Source organism: Panicum hallii, chromosome 6 (genome assembly GCF_002211085.1).
Source record: "Panicum hallii strain FIL2 chromosome 6, PHallii_v3.1, whole genome shotgun sequence".
Classification (NCBI taxonomy): Eukaryota; Viridiplantae; Streptophyta; class Magnoliopsida; order Poales; family Poaceae; genus Panicum; species Panicum hallii.
The window spans coordinates 21,843,118-21,862,888 of NC_038047.1; the positions used below are offsets into that span (position 1 = coordinate 21,843,118).

General features: G+C 46.4%; 1 pseudogene; it reads right to left on the reverse strand.

Moving 5' to 3' along the window:
• Positions 1-988: 988 nt before the first annotated feature.
• On the reverse strand, positions 989-1,681 carry LOC112898553 (annotated as a pseudogene).
• Positions 1,682-19,771: the final 18,090 nt, after the last annotated feature.

Genomic DNA, 19,771 nt, shown 5'->3' on the forward strand with positions numbered 1-19,771 from the left:
CAGAAACGATGTTCTTTCAACTTCTCATGTTCATTGCTAAATGTTGGATCCTTCGGTTTGATGTTATGTTTTGCTAATTTAAGTAAACACTTCAATACCTCCTTGAATTTTATATGAACTGTCCATGTTGACCGAACAAAATAGTTTTCAGCTTGGAAAAATGATTGAGGCCCTCCAACAATCCATAAGAACATTGCCAATGATTCTATTGATGTAACATTTTTAGAGGATTTCAAACCATATGAAGACACCAATAAATCATCAAGAGCCATAAAAACCTCTGTACTCATCCGAAACATCTTGTAAAAGTATCTTGGACGCTTGAAGCACTTCATGACCCAATCATAACCAGATTCCGGATCTTCTTTTGCTCTATATTCAGCTTTATTAGCATATCGCTCATTGTAAAGAGCACCTAGATTTCCAAGAAGAGCAGCATGTTGAGATAACTCATTTAGTGAAAGAAGAGACTGCTGCCCTTTTCTAGCCAGCTCTTCCATATTCGCATCCATCTACATAAACAAAGTAAATTGTTCAACAAATATAGAAATAACGCTTTCAACATACAAGGTAATTGGTTCGAACATACAAGGAAACTAGTTTAAACATACAAAACAAAACTGGTTCCAACGTACGTAGAAAGCAAAACTGGTTCCAACATACACGATAATTATTCCAACATACAAGAACGTAAGCAAATAAATGGTTGAAACATAAGAGAAATTGATCTATGTGGCCTTTTTCATCTCGTGCTCCTTCTCAATCAAATCAAACCTTCCTTCATTTGTTTCAAGCACACTAAGTATCTCTCTAAACTTAGGCTTCATGATTAATAAGGTAGCTGTGTGCATCAAAGCAGTTTTTTCTTGAATCCAACAATCCTTCACCATTTTCATAGCTTGTGCAATAGTTGGAACAGGGTTAGATTGTGGAGGAGCTGATGATGCTTCAAGACTTGACCCAATTTTATCAGCTGCGCTTTCAATCCTCATGCATGTGTTCTTGTACATTCAAAAAAATGGACTATTCTCCTCCTTCTCTTCAGTCGGACTAGACAATTGTTTGCGCTTCTTTTCTACTGGTTTTGGTTTCTCATTCGGAGTAATCTGCATTGTGTCCTCATCACTCGAGTCACTTGAAGAAATATCTCCCGGACATGATGCGGAAGCACTGGTGACATGCACCTTCTCAAACAGCAGATGTAAATCATCAAGGTACTTCGGTCCTCGCTTTCGAAACTTGACATGGACGCACTTGATACCTCTCTCTGGGTTGTTGCATCACTGTAAAATAAATTTAGCAAGATCAGGAACAAAATATAACAAAGACAAATAGAATTCCCTTGAAAAAACAAAACTTAACTCACCGCAAGATGTTCATCCCACCACGTGTTAGAACAATCAACAGTTTGATTCGCATCATCCCATCCAAGTCCAGTGGCAGCATTTTTCAGTTCCATGAACATGGTGTAATCTTTTTTCATGTTGTCTAATTTATTCTTCAATTGTGACCTCACTAGTTTCAACCCGGTTCTTGCAAAAAGCTTATCCTCAAGGTTCTTCCAACCAGTTCTAGTAAAACAGCCATTTGGTCTATTCCCAAGACTAAGTTCCTCCTTGCAAATGTCAATGAAGTGCTTCAAAGTGGCGTTATCCCACACCGCCTTTTCACCCATCACTAATTTGAGGAACACAACTGCTGTTTTTCATCCACAAGCAAATGATGTATGCAGCAACATAAAGTTGGATCAATAACTCCTCTTACCAAGACTGTAAATTAAAGAGGCTTAAGATGCACTATTTAAAGCAATACTTGAGTAATCATGGGGCAACTTTACAGTAGAACTGAACATTAATTACCTCACAAACTATGTAGAAAGTAGATGAATCCAATGGGAAACCCAGTTTGATTAATGCCTGCAGTGAAGATTAATGTAGTTAAGAAGGAAAGGTCTATGAAATGTAGCTCATACAGGGAAAAGAGGTGTGTAGAAAAAGTGGTGTGCGTAACCAACACAATGAACTAAAATTGTGTGCAAGACAAACCCAGTTGCCAAACTTGATTTCTGAGTGCATTTAGTGACATGGACACATCAAAACTATCTTTTTTTTTGTTCTCATTGCTTGCACAAATCTTTCTTCAACTCAATTTGCCTAACAAAATCATTGCATTTCCTATCCATCCATATCGTCGTGCTATATTTCTAGCTATCACAATTCAAATACCGAAATCATACTATGCGGCGCTCAACGCTATGAGTCACAATGGATTGTGGTAGCCGCTGAGGATACAATAGAATGGTGATAGATCGGCAAAGATGTATATGACAGTTCAATTACTTGTAAGCTAGACATATATTTTTGTTAGTGTGAAGTATGTGCTTGTGAGTATAAAGCTTGTGTATGTTTGTGTGAAGCTTTTGAAAATTTAAAGTGCAAATAAAAAGGGGTATTTTTATAATTACAGAAAAACCTAGGGTTGTTTTTGCAAAATGTATTTGGATTAGGGTAATTTCAAAAAGGTGGTTTTGTAAACATGTTTTTCTTATTTTATCCCTTGTAAAAAAATATAAATTTATCCAAAAGTTTCATTTGAAAGGCATGTGTTGAATTGTGTAAAAGTTTGGGTAAAATGGTAAAAATAAGGGTGTTTATGTAGTTTTATAAGAGTACAAGTCCTTTTATGCAAGTATTTGATTTACAAAAGTAAATTTCAAAGTTACTCAGGGCTAAAGTGTAAAAGGTGCAAGTCATCATGACATGTCTATCCAATTATTATGACGTGTCTATCCCGTCATCATGACGTGTCATAAGTGCTTGCATTTAGGTCCTGAATTTTATAAAGTTACACTCTTTAGGATAAAAGTAATTCAAATCCAACTTTTGTTCAAAATTCCTTATGTAAAGATACAAGTTTTGAGTTTTTGAACTTGGGCCCTAAAGCAATGTTGTAGAGTTTGAAAAACTCTCCAACTTTCGTTTTGGGCATTTCTTCATTAGGGTTTTAGATTGATGGGAAATTAAGCTTTACAAAAAGGTCCCTGCAGTTTTCTAAATTTACGCATAAGTCCTTGACAAATCTCTTTTCTCCTTCTCCTCTGTTTCTTCTCCCTGGCGCCCATCCTTTTTCTATCCCCATCGGCGGCGGCTCCATCCAAGTGCATCTTCTCTTCCTCCCTTTCCCTGCTCAGCTTCTGGATCCAGGCGGCGCAGCTCCAGGCAACGGCGCCAGAGTGGGGCGCGTGTGCAAGGAGGCGGCCCAGGCGTGGCGCGGGCTCGAGGGCGGCGCGCAGGCGCGGGCTGGCAGGCCCAGGAGCGAAGCGCGCGGCTCGGCCGACGGCTGGCGGCAGCGGCTCAGGCGGGCGGCTGCTGCGCAAGCATGCGCGGGCGCAGCAGGTAGTGCGGCTCGGCTGGGGTGCGCGGCAGGCGTGGGTGGAGCAGAGCGCGTGGACGGCGTGTGGAGCACGCGGGCGGCGCGCTGGTGTGGCGCGCGCGGGAGCCGCAGCAGCGGCGCGCAGGCGGCCGGAGCAGAGGCGCGCGGTGCTGGGCAGGCGCGTGTGCAGGCACAGAGCTTGGCGGCCCGAGCTGGCGGCGTGCAGGACCGGGGAGCACCGGGGAGTGGACCGCACGTGTGAAGACCTGGAGGTGACCGACGCCGAGCCTGTGAAATGGGAGCGGGTCAAGGATGCGCGCGGCTCGGACATGTGCAGATGTGACGCGACAAGGCCGAAGGGAGCGCGTGTCCAGCAGGAGGAAGAGGAGGAGCAATTGCACGGCGTGCAGGACGACGGTGTGCAGGGAGGTCATGCGCGGTGCGGGAGGAGCTGCAGTGTAGCAGCTACAGGTGAATCCGCACGGGAGCAGCGGGGCCACGCGTGGAGAACGTCGGAAGCCATTGAGGTGAAGGCAACGGAAGGCACGGCCCTGATGCCGACAGACCTCGGTCCTCGCGGAGGCAGAAGAACGGTTATGGCGCGGCGAGCCGGAAAGAAAGGTGGCAAAGCGGAGGTGGCGACCGGATGCAACGAGCTCGGAGGTGCCACGCACGGCGAGCTCCGTTCATCCATGCGGAGGTCAGAGCAGGAGTAACGCGGCGCGGGTTTGACGCGCAGCGCAAGACCGGCGACAGTGGTAGGCCGGTCCTGATAGCGTCGCAGCAGATGGAGAGGGCGGTGGAGTTATAGGATCCGGAGGTCCGAGCGGAATTGAACCGGCGCGTTCGCGAGTGTGAGCGGAAGTGTTTTGCCAGTGGCCGGCTCGGTTCGTTTCCGCAGGCGCGTGCGTATGCAAAGCAACAGACCACGCGCAAACAAGTTGGGGGCCGTTGGTGTGGAAGCAAAACGGGAGCAGCGGCCTTGCGAATGGCTGCGCCAGTATGCCGGCAGTGCACGCACCGGAGCAGTCAGGTCGAGGAGGGTTTCTTCTTGTGCGAGCAGAGGTGTTCGGTCGGCCATGCTTTAGCATCGCATGTGCGTGAGAGGAGGAAGTGCAACCCGTGAGCAGGAAAACCCTGAGGTTCGCGGCGGAGTCAGCATAGCGAACCAATCCGGCTCCATCGTCTAGTCCCATGGTCCACGACATCCAACAATTACTTTTCCTCGCCGATCGATCAAGCAAGACCACAACACCTCGAGGAAACTCCTGGATCTCCTCCTCGAGTCTCTTCGATCCATGAATACCGGAACATCATCGCCATGGCAGAGCCAACCGCCATCACCACAGGTTACCGTGAGGAATATTCCTCCGGCCATTCTTCACTCATTACAATCCCCTGGCAAACTTCTTCATCATCCACGGAATCTCGTCACCGTCGAGCTCATCTTATCGCCGATCCTGTTCACTATGGGAATTCACTTTCCGCTTGTTCTTCTCTACAACCAAGGCTACCCCAAGGTTTGCCCTGTTTCACTGAATCTTTCTAATGCCGGCGATCCCTTTGCCGGAATATTGTTGTTATCTTCCTGTTCTCTATTCTCCCCAACCAGGGACTCAATTGCTTTGGTTTAGAAAGTTTTAGGGTGTTTTCTGTAAATTTTCCAGAGTCTTCTTTATTTCAAATCAGTGAACTTCTACATTTCATAGAATTTCGTAAGAAGTTTATAAAAGTATAAAATCAGTTTTGTTTGATTCCTTAGGTCAAGTTCACAGGTTTATGTTGTGATCTTGAGTTGAAGTCTTTGATTTGTGATCTAGGTTAAATCTTAGGGAATGAATGCTTTAATTGTACCTTGTGTTATATGCATATGTTGTAGCTAGAAGGTAAATCATAGGATGTGTGTCTTAAGTAGAGATGTGTGATATCTAGTTAATCCTTTCTCACGAGTGCTCATATCTCTACCATCAAGACATTGTCCTTGTCTTGATTGCAGTCTCTTTAAGGTCCTTTTCATATAAGAATCCTTGTTAGTTCATGTGCTTTTGCTGCTTAGCCAATACCTCTCTGCAGCTATGCTTCAGCGTCGGCTATCAACTCAGCCGCTAAGCATCCGTTTCCTTTGAGCCTATGATGTTTCTGTGTAACAGCTGTCAGCCGATGCACTTCTTTTGATATGCTTCTACCATCGGCTGGTTAGCTGATACGGTTGTTATCTTTCTAATATCGGCCACTGCCGATACAATTCTTTTGTTCTATCCTACATCGGCTGCACATAGTCGATGTATCGGAGCTGCACACACAATCTTAGGATTCTTGCTATCGGCCGATCCAAGCCGATTCTAGTTGTTTTCCATATCAGTCAAATATGGCCGATCAATCCTTAGTTTTCCCATCCTTATCCACACCCTTCTATCAGCCGATTTATCGACTGAGAGATCGGCTATATATCTATCGGTCACATACCCTCAACCACACTCCAATCGGCTGTACGTCACTCAATTGTTGTGCTGACGTAATCGAGCCGATACAACCACATCTAGTTACCTAGGATAACACTTAAGCACATCTCAGTTAAGACACAGCTGCTTTAGGAATCATCCCTCTGCTAAAGTAATCGATGCTTTCATCGATCAATTAGGAAACCGATGCACCTTTCAATCAACTAAACCTCTGTTGTTTCCAATCGGCTCTGTTGTAATATTCAACGAGTAGCCGATTCTATTTAGTTGTCCACCTAAAGCTCTATCTAAGTTTAGTTTCAGATCTTTTTGATTGTTATGTGAGTAGTATGTTAAATGAGTGTTAGATTGCAACTTTATTGTGAAGTAAGATAGTTTTATATGCACACTTTGAATGTAATGTTGCATTGCATGTAGACACGACTACCTCAGCAAACGGTACCTACGAGGTCTCCCAGGAGTCTGCAGAGGATGTTTCTGAAAACCAAGTGAACATCACCAAGGGATTAACTGAAGCCCCGAACCAAAGTTCGGAAGAGATTGACCTTTCTAACTTCAGCCCCACCAGTAAAGGCAAGCCCCGGTGCACATCCCAGTATTTCAAGTTATTATAATTTTATTATTATATTATATATCTTGCATTACGTCTAGGAGTTGCAATGAAACCCTAGTTGCATAAGATCTTAGGAACCCCATGTATTGTACCCGAGTCCTTATCGTTTAGATGCTCTGCTAAATAGGACCGGTAAAAGTCGAGTGATTTCCTGTCACTCGCGCGATATAGGAGTTGCTTGTTTACAATTCTGCAACCACTATAAGGATGATGGACAGGGTCGTGTGTTGTATCATGACCTGAAGGTTTACCCTGTCTGTTTTGTTAAAAGTTATTAAGGTTGCAGCATGTGGTAGTGGTGGCTAAGCGTTTGAAAGTACTAACCACATACCGCGAAATATGGTAAGCGGTAAGCCTAGTACCCAATTGGCCCGGCAAATGGACATGTCTGCACCACTCGACTTTTATTTTATGTTTACACGCACCGACATGTGGGAGTACGTTCTGCATGGCAGATAGGAATACGGGTTTTGTAGTCGCGCTACAGACGTATGTCCTGCACAATTGGTGTGCGTACGGTCCTGCAGTCGCTTGTGGTGGCCCTGATCCATAACCCGGAATATGAGGGAAACGGTTGCTTTGGAACGATCTTTGGATATTCCAAGCGTGTGTGTTAGGTTTACCTTGCAAGGTTAAATTCGATTCAGAATCATCCGCTTCTCACGAAGATTGAGACTGCTTATCCCTTTTACCACATAGAGTAAAAAAGTGTAATTGTTGATGGAATAATCTTGATGCATGATAATACCTATCTTGCTTGTTTAGTATAGGCGCTTACCTAGATGGCTAATCAAGCTAGAATCTGAAATCTAAAACTTGGAAGTAAGTTATACTCTTTGTCGCTTTTCAGCTGAAAATAAACCCAGAGCCTTTACAATGGCTACATGAGTCTAGTTACGGGCTAAAGTATACCCAATTCCAGGTAAGCCTTGCTGAGTATTAGTATACTCAGCCTTGCTAGTTTTATGTTTTTCAGGTAAAGCCTTTGAAGACCCTACTCTTCCCTTGCCTTGGCCCTGTGCTCTTCCAGATGATTGGTCCGTGGAATGGGATCCGTCCCCGGCCAATGTTGATGATATCCAGTGATGTCGTGCCCGGGCTTAGCATGACATCCATCTTGACGACGTGTTGTAAATCATCGCGTATGTTTTCCGCTGCCAAAGACCATAACTTTAACAGTTTGTAATATTTTCTCTAAATTTTGGAACTTCGTACTACTTTTGAAAACTCTTGTAATATAATTCTCTATAATGTAAAATATGATGGTGACTGTATCTCTGGACTCACCTTCGTGTGAGGTAACCTTATTTGATCCTGTGTTCGGTGGTTTATCGGGACGTTACCCGACAGGCCAAGGGATTATACCGTTTGAAGCACGTTGGAGCCCTCAGGAATGGACTCGCGTACTTGAGCCGGTATAATTCAGGTTGGTTCTGCCACAGCTGGTATCAGAGCTATAAGGTTACCCTGGAGATATATTTTACCTTAAAAATGCTTTCAGTATAAAAGTTTGACCAACAAAATGTTTGGCAAAGCCGCGTTGGATTCGTTAAGGATTGTGTTTAGTACGTAAAGCCCTAGGGTAATGCTTATGAGGGAAATAGAGGTGGCTATATATATATATAACTCTAACTACCAGCATTACTTTTCTGTCAAAACTTAAATTCATGCACAACCCAACTTTACTTTCTGTAACGACATCTTCGATGAGGAGGTAAGGATCCTCAGCCAACTGAGGGAGCTTGGCCTTCCCGTCGGTGATGCGAACCGAACGCTGATTCTCAAGCAGTGGCCTACTTGAGATGCTGCCAATGTACCAACTTCGGTTGACTACATTGGGAGTATATGGTTCGGCGCAGGGTATGGCGATCGCAGTTCATACCCCCGCATTTTGCGGTACCCCCGTGAATACGTTATTTCAATAACGTATGTTAACGTCGTCTGTACGGCGGTAATTGTACAGATGCTGTTTCTATAGTAAACAGTAATGATTGGGGACGCTTTCATGACATGCTGGCATGAAAGGTTCAGTATATACATATTGTGTTTTCTGCAGGAATGCTAACCACGATTCGATAGGTTTTGAACGGTTAGGATTATCGACTAGCTATTATAGGGAGAGACGTGTTTATATGATGCCACCGTACTTAACCACGTAAGACCACGATTACTTGGCAGTTATTTCTGTTTGTGAGGACGTGTAGAACGTGCATGCATCATGTCATCTTGGATTGATTTGATTGCCTTGTTTGTTACGTTGTTGTACTGAAATATGTTGCTTGTATCTGAATGCCTGCCTAGACTTTGTGTTGTAAGAGCCAACGTAATCTACTAGGCTAACTTAGAGTTGAGAACGCCTTTTGTGAATCAAGTGAGTTGGGTCATGTTTGAACCTTATCGCCGATCTTAGCTTGACAGCCAAATCAAACCCTTGATCTTGCTTTGAATCTGTTTCGGCAGAAGTATTGAGTTCTTTCCTTTGATGGTTACATCTTGATAATTATCATCAAACCTTTCAATCCATCATTCCATGATTTATCTATCCTCTCTTGATGTTGTACCTTATATTGTTGGCTATTCTGGTTACAATATCTGAAAGTTGCACCTTCGATTTTTGCTCAGATGATTTTGGATAAATTAAAAAGATTTATGGCAATAATTACTTTTGGATGCAACTTCCCCGGCAAAAGTTATGCATCATAACATATATCATCTTTGGTCAGTGCATGGTGTTGCATCGCCATCGACAATCCGTAGACTGACTAACGGGTGTACCTCCAGTACAACTTTAGGTTATCTTGGGTTTCCTAAGTCTATCGTGTTGCTGTTGACACTACAGGGTTGTTATTTCTCTTTTGTGGTGGTGTTTAATCACATGACCATGTTGCCGTGTCGGAACCTAAGGCCTCATGTGTGCTGCAGCCACATGATTGAGCCATTAGGAGCGCACTGGTGACTAGGTATATGTGACGTAACCCCACTGCAATCTCTTTTTATGCAACCTTACTAGTGTCCTAACTTTTGATCTTTGCTCAAGGATATAGGGCTACCCAAGTGTTAGTCATGAGAGAACGGTTACAGGGTACGAGTCATGTGCATCATCAACTCATGAGGGTATGCATCATACTTTATGCATTTCTTACATGTAAACATTGCAAGCATCGTCATCCTTGCATCATAGTGTAAACATTGCATCATGGTAATTGCATTGTGTCGTATACACCATTTCGATCGTGCATAGAATTCTTCATCCTCATGTTGCACCATCATTGCAATCATACATCTCAACAGTGCATCACATTCATGGTTATATATCGAGCATTGCACTCTGAGTTGGAGCATTTGTCATTATCCCTTGACTGCATTAGTATAAATAGGCATATTTTGCAATCAGTATCATCCAAATCATTCAGGTAATAAATTCTGAGCAGGAATATCTCAAACATCACCTATCAATCTCTCGTACTATCCTCACTTGCTATCCATAAGTCTTGTGATAAATGTCGCTGACATTTATCATCCTCATGTTGCGCTCTTAACCCTATGAGCACTTGATCACTTTTCTCTCTCTCCTCTCGTCAAACTCAACAGTGTACAATCAATCCACACTCTTGTTACACTCATCTTGTCATACTCCAACGGCTTTTATCGCCAACATCAAGTTTCTCTGGTATGATTGCTTCCTGCCGTTTTTGATGGGTGATTTTCTTCTCTTCTATTAAGAGTCTTTCGTCCGAATCTCGGGACGAGATTCTTTTTAGGGGGGAAGGCTGTGACAGTTCAATTACTTGTAAGCTAGACATATATTTTTGTTAGTGTGAAGTATGTGCTTGTGAGTGTAAAGCTTGTGTATGTTTGTGTGAAGCTTTTGAAAATTTAAAGTGCAAATAAAAAGGGGTATTTTTATAATTATAGAAAAACCTAGGGTTGTTTTTGCAAAATGTATTTGGATTAGGGTAATTTCAAAATAAGTGAAAGGTAGTGCGGCTCGGCTGGGGTGCGCGGCAGGCGCGGGTGGAGCGGAGCGCGTGGACGGCGTGTGGAGCGCGCGGGCGGTGCGCTGGCGTGGCATGCGCGGGAGCCGCAGCGGCGGCGCGCAGGCGGCCGGAGCAGAGGCGCGCGGTGCTGGGCAGGCGTGTGTGCAGGCACAGAGCTTGGCGGCCCGAGCTGGCGGCGTGCAGGACTGGGGAGCACCGAGGAGTGGACCGCACGCGTGAAGACCTGGAGGTGACCGACGCCGAGCCTGTGAAATGGGAGCGGGTCAAGGATGCGCGCGGCTCGGACATGTGCTGATGTGACGCGGCAAGGCCAAAGCGAGCGCGTGTCCAGCAGCAGGAAGAGGAGGAGCAATTGCACGGCGTGCAGGACGACGGTGTGCAGGGAGGTCACGCGCGGTGTGGGAGGAGCTGCAGTGTAGCAGCTACAGGTGAATCCGCACGGGAGCAGCGGGGCCACGCGTGGAGAACGTTGGAAGCCGTTGAGGAGAAGGCAACGGAAGGCACGGCCCTGATGCAGACAGACCTCGGTCCTCGTGGAGGCGGAAGAACGGTTATGGGGCGGCGAGCCGGAAAGAAAGGCGGCAAAGCGGAGGTGGCGACCGGATGCAACGAGCTCGGAGGAGCCACGCACGGCGAGCTCCCTTCATCCATGCGGAGGTCTGAGCAGGAGTAACGCGGCGCGGGACCGGCGGCAGTGGTAGGCCGGTCCTGATAGCGTCGCAGCAGATGGAGAGGGCGGCGGAGTTATTGTGGCAGAACCAACCTGAATTATACCGGCTCAAGTACGCGAGTCCATTCCTGAGGGCTCCAACGTGCTTCAAACGGTATAATCCCTTGGTCTGTCGGGTAACGTCCCGATAAACCACCGAACACAGGATCAATAAGGTTACCTCACACGAAGGTGAGTCCAGAGATACAGTCACCATCATATTTTACATTACAGGGAATTACATTACAAGAGTTTCTAAGAGTAGTACGAAGTTCCAAATTTAGAGAAAACATTACAAACTGTTAAAGTTATGATTTTTGGCAGCGGAAAACATACGCGATGATTTACAACACGTCATCAAGACGGATGTCATGCTAAGCCCGGGCATGACATCACTCGGCATCATCAGCATTGGCCGGGGACGGATCCCATTCCACGGACCAATCATCTGGAAGAGTACAGGGCCAAGGCAGGGAAAGAGTAGGGTCTTCAAAGACATCACCTGAAAAACATATAACTAGCAAGGCTAAGTATACTAATACTCAGCAAAACTTACCCGTCTCATGGTATACTTAGCTATGTAACTAGACTTATGAAGGCTTATATTGGTTCTGGGTTTAGTTTCAGCTGAAAAGCAACAAAGAGTAGATCCTTAATTTCAACTTTTAGCTTTCAGGTTCTAGTTGATTATCCATTCTAGATAAGCACCTATAACTACTCAAGCATGGTAAGATCTTTAGCCAAACATTATCTTTGATATTCATGGCATTGCTCTTGTTACTCTATGTGCCAAAGGGATCAAGCAGTCTCAATCTTCGTGAGAAGCGGACGATTCTGAATCGAATTTTAACCTTGCAAGGTAAACCTAACTCACACGCTTGGAACACCAAAGGATCGTTCCGAAGCAACCATTTGCCTTTCATTCCGACTCGTGGACAGGTCCATCACAAGCGACTGTAGGACCATACGCACTTCCAAAGTGCAGGACATACGTCTGTAGCGTGACTACAAAACCCATATTCCTGGTTGCCCTTGCAACTCGTATTCCCACACATCGAATCAAGTAACCAAAAGAACCAAATACATGTGGTGGGAGGTATTTCCACTCCTCGGGCCGATTGGCTACTAGGCTTACCGCTTACCCATAACTCACAGCATGTGGTTAGTACTTTCAAACGCTTAACCCCGATCACCACACACTGCGACCTTATCAAAATTTTAACAACACAGACGGGGTATCATTCCCTTCTAAGATATTGCACATAACCCCGTCCGTCATCCTTATAGTGGTAACAGGAATGTAAGCATTACAACTCCTATATCGCGCGAGTGACAGGAAATCACCCGACTTCTACCGGTCCTATTAGCAGAGCATTTACACGGTAAGGACTCAGGTACAGTACATTGGTTCCTAGGATTTATGCGTCTAGGGTTCCAAGCAATTCCTAAGAACGTAATGCAAAGATAGATATAAATAACATAGGTGCAGTGTAAATAAAATAGAGTTTATTTCTGGGGCTTGCCTTTACTGGTGGGGCTGAAGTCAGGGATGTTAGTATTGTTATCTTCCGAACTTTGGTTCGGGGCTTCCGATAATCCCTTGGTGACGTTCACTTGGTCTTCAGAAATATCCTCCGCAGACTTCTGGGAGATCTCGTAGGTACCGTTTGTGGAAGTAGCCGTATCTACATGCAACGCAACATTACATTCAAAGTGTGCACATAAAGCTATTTTACTTCACAGCAAAGTTGCAATCCAACATTCATTTCACATCTTACTCGTATAACAATCAAAAGATCTGCAACTAAACTTAGATAGAGCTTTAGGTGGACAACTAATTAAGATGGACTATTTGTTGAAGACTACAGCAGAGTTGATTGGAAACAACCGGGGTTCAGCCGATAGAATTGGCAAAGGAGGAAACTATCTACTTTGCCTTAGGAAATCGGCTGATTTCCGTTTGAAGGAGAAATTGGCAGTAAGAACAGACAAAGGAAGGATCTTGCCGATTGGATTATCAGCATGTCTTTGGTTTATCTAATGGGTTGGTGCATTGGTCTTGACCTTAACCGATGAGGATGCATCAGATTTAGCTGATTGATGTGCTTAGGTCGTGCCTAACAGAGGCGTGTTTACTGTGCTGTGCTATCTTACTGATCTAGGGTTGTGTACTTTGGCCTGCATAGCCGATTGGTAGGGTTTCCTAATTGATCGATGAAAGCATCGATTACTTTAGCAGAGGGGTGACAACTAAAACAGCTATATCTTAATTGAGATGTGCTTAAGTGTTATCCTAGGTAACTAGGTGTGGTTGTATCAGCTTGATTACGTCAGCACAACAATTGAGTGACGTACAGCCGATTGGAGTGTGATTGAGGGTATGTGACAGATAGATATATTGCCGATCTCTCAGTCGATAAATCGGCTGATAGAAGTGTGTAGATGAAGATGGGAAAACTAAGGATTGATCGGCCATAACCTATATGGAAAACAACTAGAATCGGCTTGGATCGGCCGATAGAAAAAACCCTAAGATTGTGTATGCATCTCCGATACATCGACTATGTGCAGCCGATGTAGGACAGAACAAAAGAATTGTATCGGTAGTAGCCGATATTTAGAAGGGTAACAACCGGATCAGCTAATCAGCCGATGGTAGAAGCATATCAAAAGAAATGCATCGACTGACAGTTGTTACACAGAAACATCCTAGACTCAAAGGAAACGGATGCTTAGCGGCTGAGCTGATAGCCGACACTGGAGTATAGCTGCATAGATATATAAGCTAAGCAGCAGATACACCCGGACTAACAAGGATCTTTATACAAAAGTGCCTTAAGGAAACTGCAATCAAAACAAGGACAACATCTTGATGGTAGGGACCTGAGCACTTGTGTAAAAGTATTAACTAGATATCACACATCTCCACATAAGACATACATTCTATGATTACTTTTCAGTTATAACACATGCATATAACACAAGGTACAAATAAAGCATTCATTCCCTAATATTTAACTTAGACCACATCTCAAAGACCTTCAGCTCAAGATCATAACATAAACTTGTGAATTTTGACCTAAGGAATCAAACAAAACTGATTTTGTATTTTTATGAACTTCTTACGAAATTCTATGAAATGTAGAAGTTCACTGATTTGAATTAAAGAAGATTTTAGAAATTTTACAAAGAACACCCCAGAACTTCCTAAAACATAACAATCAAGTCCCTGGTCGAGGAAAACAGAGAACAGCAAGATAACAACGACATTCCGGCAAAGGAGTCGCCGGCATTAAGAAGATTCAGTGAATCAGGGCAAACCTTGGGGTAGCCTTGGTTGTGGAGAAGAATGGGTGGAAAGTGAATTCCCGCGATGAACAGGATCGGCGATAAGATGAGCTCGACGGTGACGAGGTTCCGTGGGTGACGAAGAAGTTTGCCGGGAAGGGTTGCCGTGGGTGGAAGATGGCCGAAGGAGTAGTCTCCGTGGTGATTCGTGGTGATAGCGGTTGAGCGATCCACGAGGGGTAAGAACTGTTGGATGTCATGGACCATGGGACGAGATGATAGAGCCGGATTGGTTCGCTAAGCCGACTTCTCCGCGAACCTCAAGGTCCTCCTGCTCACGGGTTGAACTTCCTCTGCCCACGCACATGCGATGCCAAAGCATGGCCGACCGAACACCTTTGCTCGCACAAGAAGAAACCCTCCTTGACCTGACTGCTCCGGTGCGTGCACTGCTGGCATACTTGCGCAACCATTCGCAAGGCCGCCGCTCTTGTTCTGCTTCCACACCATCGGCCTCAAACTTGCTTGCGCGTGGTCTGTTGCTTTGCATACGCACATGCCTGCAGAAACGAGCCGAGTCGGCCACCGGTAGAACACTCTCGCTCGCATCCGCGGACGTGCTAGTCCAAATCCGTTCGGACCTTCGCCTTCGCTCCGCCGCCTTACCCCCGGCTCGCCGTGCCATAACCGCCCCTTCGCCTCCGCAAGGATGAAGGGAGCTCGCCATGCGTGGCTCCTCCGAGCTCGTCGCATCCGGTCGCCGTCCCGCACATCATCGCTCTGCACGTCGTCGCCCTGCATGGTTACTCTTCTTCCTCCTGTTGCCGGGCCCGCACTCGCCTCGGCCTTGCCGCGTCGCAGGTCTCTCCGCGGCCATCCTTGCCAAGTTATCGCCGTGCGCGGCCTCGTTGCCCTCCGTGCGGGTCTGCCTCGAGCCGCCACGCCTCAGCTTTATCCGCGCACGCCTGAACCGCGCGCGTCCTTGGCCCGCATCGCGCTGCTGCTCATGCGTCTGAATCCGTCCTGCGTGCCACTGCTCTCTCTCCGGGCCGTTCGCCTCAGCTCGGGTCCTGCTCCTGCGCTCACACGCCTACGCCGCCTGCATCTGCACCGTGCTTGCTTCAACGCCTGTTCCTGCCCAGTTCCCGCGCTCACCCGGCACCAGTGCCCACACACGCCTGTTCCCGAGATGCAAACGCACGCCTGCTGCCTCACCCACGCGCCTGGGCCACTCTGTGCGCCACCGCGCGCACGCTCGCGCCACCACCTGCCACGGCCTTGTTCTGGCGCCGCACCCACACGCCACCGGTGCCAGCCCACAGCTTCTGCGCCTGCACAGCCCGTCGCTTGGGTCCGCTCTGCTCCGCCTGCTCTTCCGCGTGCGCCTAGGCCTCCTCGCTCCTGCGCTGCCGCCGCGCATCCAGCCCGCCAGCGCCGAGCCGGCCTCGCTCCGCTCCTGGGCCCGCCAGCCCGCCTGGAGCCGCACCGCCTGGCGCCTGCTGCGCACGCTCTGCCTGCCTGCGCGCCGAGCCGCTCCGCTCGGGGTCGCCGCGCCCGCGCGCCAGGACCCGGCCGAGCCGCGCGCTCCCGCGCGCCCTTCGCCCGCCTGCGCGCTGCTGCGCGCCGCCTAGCCCTGCTGCGGCCGCCGCTCGGGCCCCCGCGCTCTGGCGCCGCGCCGCTGCTGCCTAGGCCAGCCTTCGCCCGAGCCACCGCGCTGCGCACGCGCTGCGCGCCTGCGTGCGCTCGCTCTCGCCCAATCGCTGCCGCCGGCCTCTGTACTGCCTGCTGAGGAAGGGAAACAGAGGGAGAGAAGAGATAAGGATGGCTGAGCTGCCGGTGGGGAGAAAAGGAAAGAAGGGAGACGCCAGGATAAGGAAGAAGAGAGAAGAAAGATAGATGGACTTTCCCAAGGGCTTATACGCAATTTCAGAAAATTGCAGGGGCTTTTTTGTAAAGCAAAATTTCCCATCAATCCAAAATCCTAATGAAGAAATGCCCAAAATGAAAGTTGGAGAGCTTTTCAAACTCTACAACATTGCTTTAGGGCTCAAGTTCAAAAACTCAAAACTTATATTTTTACACGTGAATTTTTGAACAAAAGTCGGATTTGAATTACTTTGTCCTAAAGAGTGGAATTTTATAAAATTCAGGACCTAAATGCAAGCATTTATGACACGTCATGATGACGGGATAGACTCGTCATAATGATTAGATAGACATGTCATGATGACTTGCATCTTTTACACTTTAGTCCTAAGTAATTTTGAAAGTTACTTTTGTAAATCAAATACTTGCATAAAAGGACTTGTACTTTTATAAAATCACATAAACACCCTTATTTTCACAACTTTACCCAAAATTTTTACACACTTCAACACACACATTTCAAATGGAACTCTTGGATAAATATATATTTTTTACAAGGAACAAAATAAAAAAACATGTTTGCAAAACTACCCTTCACTTATTTTGAAATTACCTCCTATCCAAATACATTTTACAAAAACAACCCTAGGTTTTTCTGTAATTACAAAAATACCCTTTTTACTTGCACTTTAAATTTCCAAAAGCTTCACATAAACACACATGAGCTTTATACAAACAAACACATATTTCACACTAACAAAATATATGTCTAGCTTACAAGCACATGAACTGTCACAGTTATAGGATCCGGAGGTCCGAGCGGAATTGAACCGGCGCGTTCGCGAGTGCGAGCGGAAGTGTTTTGCCAGTGGCCGGCTCGGTTCATTTCCGCAGGCGCGTGCATATGCAAAGCAACAGACCACGCGCAAACAAGTTGGGGGCCGTTGGTGTGGAAGCAAAACAGGAGCGGCGGCCTTGCGAATGGCTGCGCAAGTATACCGGCAGTGCACACACTGGAGCAGTCAGGTCGAGGAGGGTTTCTTCTTGTGCGAGCAGAGGTGTTCGGTCGGCCATGCTTTAGCATCGCATGTGCGTGAGAGGAGGAAGTTCAACCCGTGAGCAGGAAAACCCTGAGGTTCGCGGCGGAGTCAGCATAGCGAACCAATCCGGCTCCATCGTCTAGTCCCATGGTCCACGACATCCAGCAATTCCTTTTCCTCACCGATCGATCAAGCAAGACCACAACACCTCGAGGAAACTCCTGGATCTCCTCCTCGAGTCTCTTCAATCCATGAATACCGGACCATCATCGCCATGGTAGAACCAACCGCCATCACCACAGGTTACCGTGAGGAATATTCCTCCGGCCATTCTTCACCCATTACAATCCCCTGGCAAACTTATTCGTCATCCACGGAATCTCGTCACCGTCTAGCTCATCTTATCGCCGATCCTGTTCACTGCGGGAATTCACTTTCCGCTTGTTCTTCTCTACAACCAAGGCTACCCCAAGGTTTGCCTATAGAACATCCAAATCCAACTTCGTATATGGCCAGGGCGTCAGTTTTGGTGAAGTAAGATTCTGGAATCCGAGGTGGAGTCGAAGTTGAGTTGGACATGGACTCCTCCTTGGTGTGGATGTCCTAGCTCCTCCTCCTTGACTCATTGGCCTTCTCCAAGTCATTGATGGTCCTCTCCATTGTTTCTAATCAATAACACATGCATGGAACCAAGCATAAGTTCTGAAAAACAATTGACAAGGGTAGAACGTACCTGAAGATCCAACTGTCGCGCCCGTGCTCTAGTGATCGGTCCTTGCATTGTATGCAAAGGAGAGATGTTGTGGCAGAACCGCTTGAATTATTCCGGCACAAGTGCGCTAGTCATCGCTATGCAGCTGATACTAACTCAACGCACTTCAAACGGAACAACCCATTGGTCTGTCGGGTCTCCACCCGATGCAACCACGGTTCAACAGGATCGAAGCAGGTTTGCCTCGCACGAAGGCGAGTTTACAATTACATAACAGCTCATCAACTTTTAATTCATAGAATATTAAACATCATTACAGACCGTTTCAAACTTAAGGTAATAAACAAACATTGTTTAAACCGACAAGCTAAACATGCTTGTCAAGTTCACAGCGGAAGAAAATTAACACGCGACTACACACGTCGCGAAAGTTGACACCACACTCAGCCCGAAGCATGGCGTTATTCAGGAGGGTCACTGCCAGCCGGGGACGGATGCCACTGCATGGACCAGCCAAACGTAATAGAGGTTGGCCATGCAGGACTATCTGTGGGGTTCTCGAAGGTCAAACCTGAAAATTTCACCAGCAAGACTGAGTATACTAATACTCAGCAAGGCTTACCCGGGATTAGGGTATACTTTGTCCATAACTAAACTCATGAAGGCTTGAAATGGTTCTGGGTTTAATTTTAGCTGAAAAGAAACAAAGAGTATGAGCTAACTTTCAGATTTTAGCTCTCAGATTCTAGTTTCATTATTCATTCTAGGTAAGCACCTATTCTAGTCAGACAAGATAGAGATTAACATCCATCTAGATTATTTCATAATGGTTACTGTTCTTACTCTATGTGGCAGAAGTAATAAGCAGTCTCAATCTCCGTGAGAAACGGACGATTCTGAATCGAATTTCATAACCTTGCAAGGCAAACCTAACTCACATGCTTGGAAACATCCAACGATAGTTCCGAAGCAACCGTTTGCCTTTCATTCCGACTCGTGGAACAGGACCACCACAAGCGACTGTAGGACCGTACGCACATCAATTGTGCAGGACGTACGTCTGTAGCGCGACTACATGGCCATATTCCTGTCCGCTATGCGGAACGTACTCCCGCACGTTGGTGCGTGAGAAAAATCAAATTAGGAGTGGTGGGAGGTATGTCCACTCCTCGGGCCGATTGGTTACTAGGCTTACCGCTTTACCATATTTCGCGGCATGTGGCTAGTACTTTCAAACGCTTAGCCACCACTACCACACACTACGACCTTAACAACTTTTATCCAAACAGACAGGGTAAACCTCCAGATCATGATGCTGCACATGACCCTATCCATTATCTTTATAATGATTGCAAAATACTAAACATGCAACTCCTATATTGCACGAGTGACAGGAAATCACCCGACTTCTGCCGGTCCTATTAGCAGAGCATCTATGCGATAAGAACTCAGGTACAATACATTGGATTCCTAGGATTTATGCGTCTAGGGTTCCATTTCAACTCCTAGACTTAATATAAGATATACTATATAAGTATAAAATTGTAGTAAATTAAATACTGGGTTATGCACCGGGGCTTGCCTTCTTGAACGGGGCTGGGGTCAGGAGTGTCAGAGACTTCCGAACTTTGGTTTGGGGCTTCAGTTAATATCTCGGCGAGACTCGCAAGATCTTCAGAAAACCCAAGCTTGGGTTCCTGAACCAGCTCGT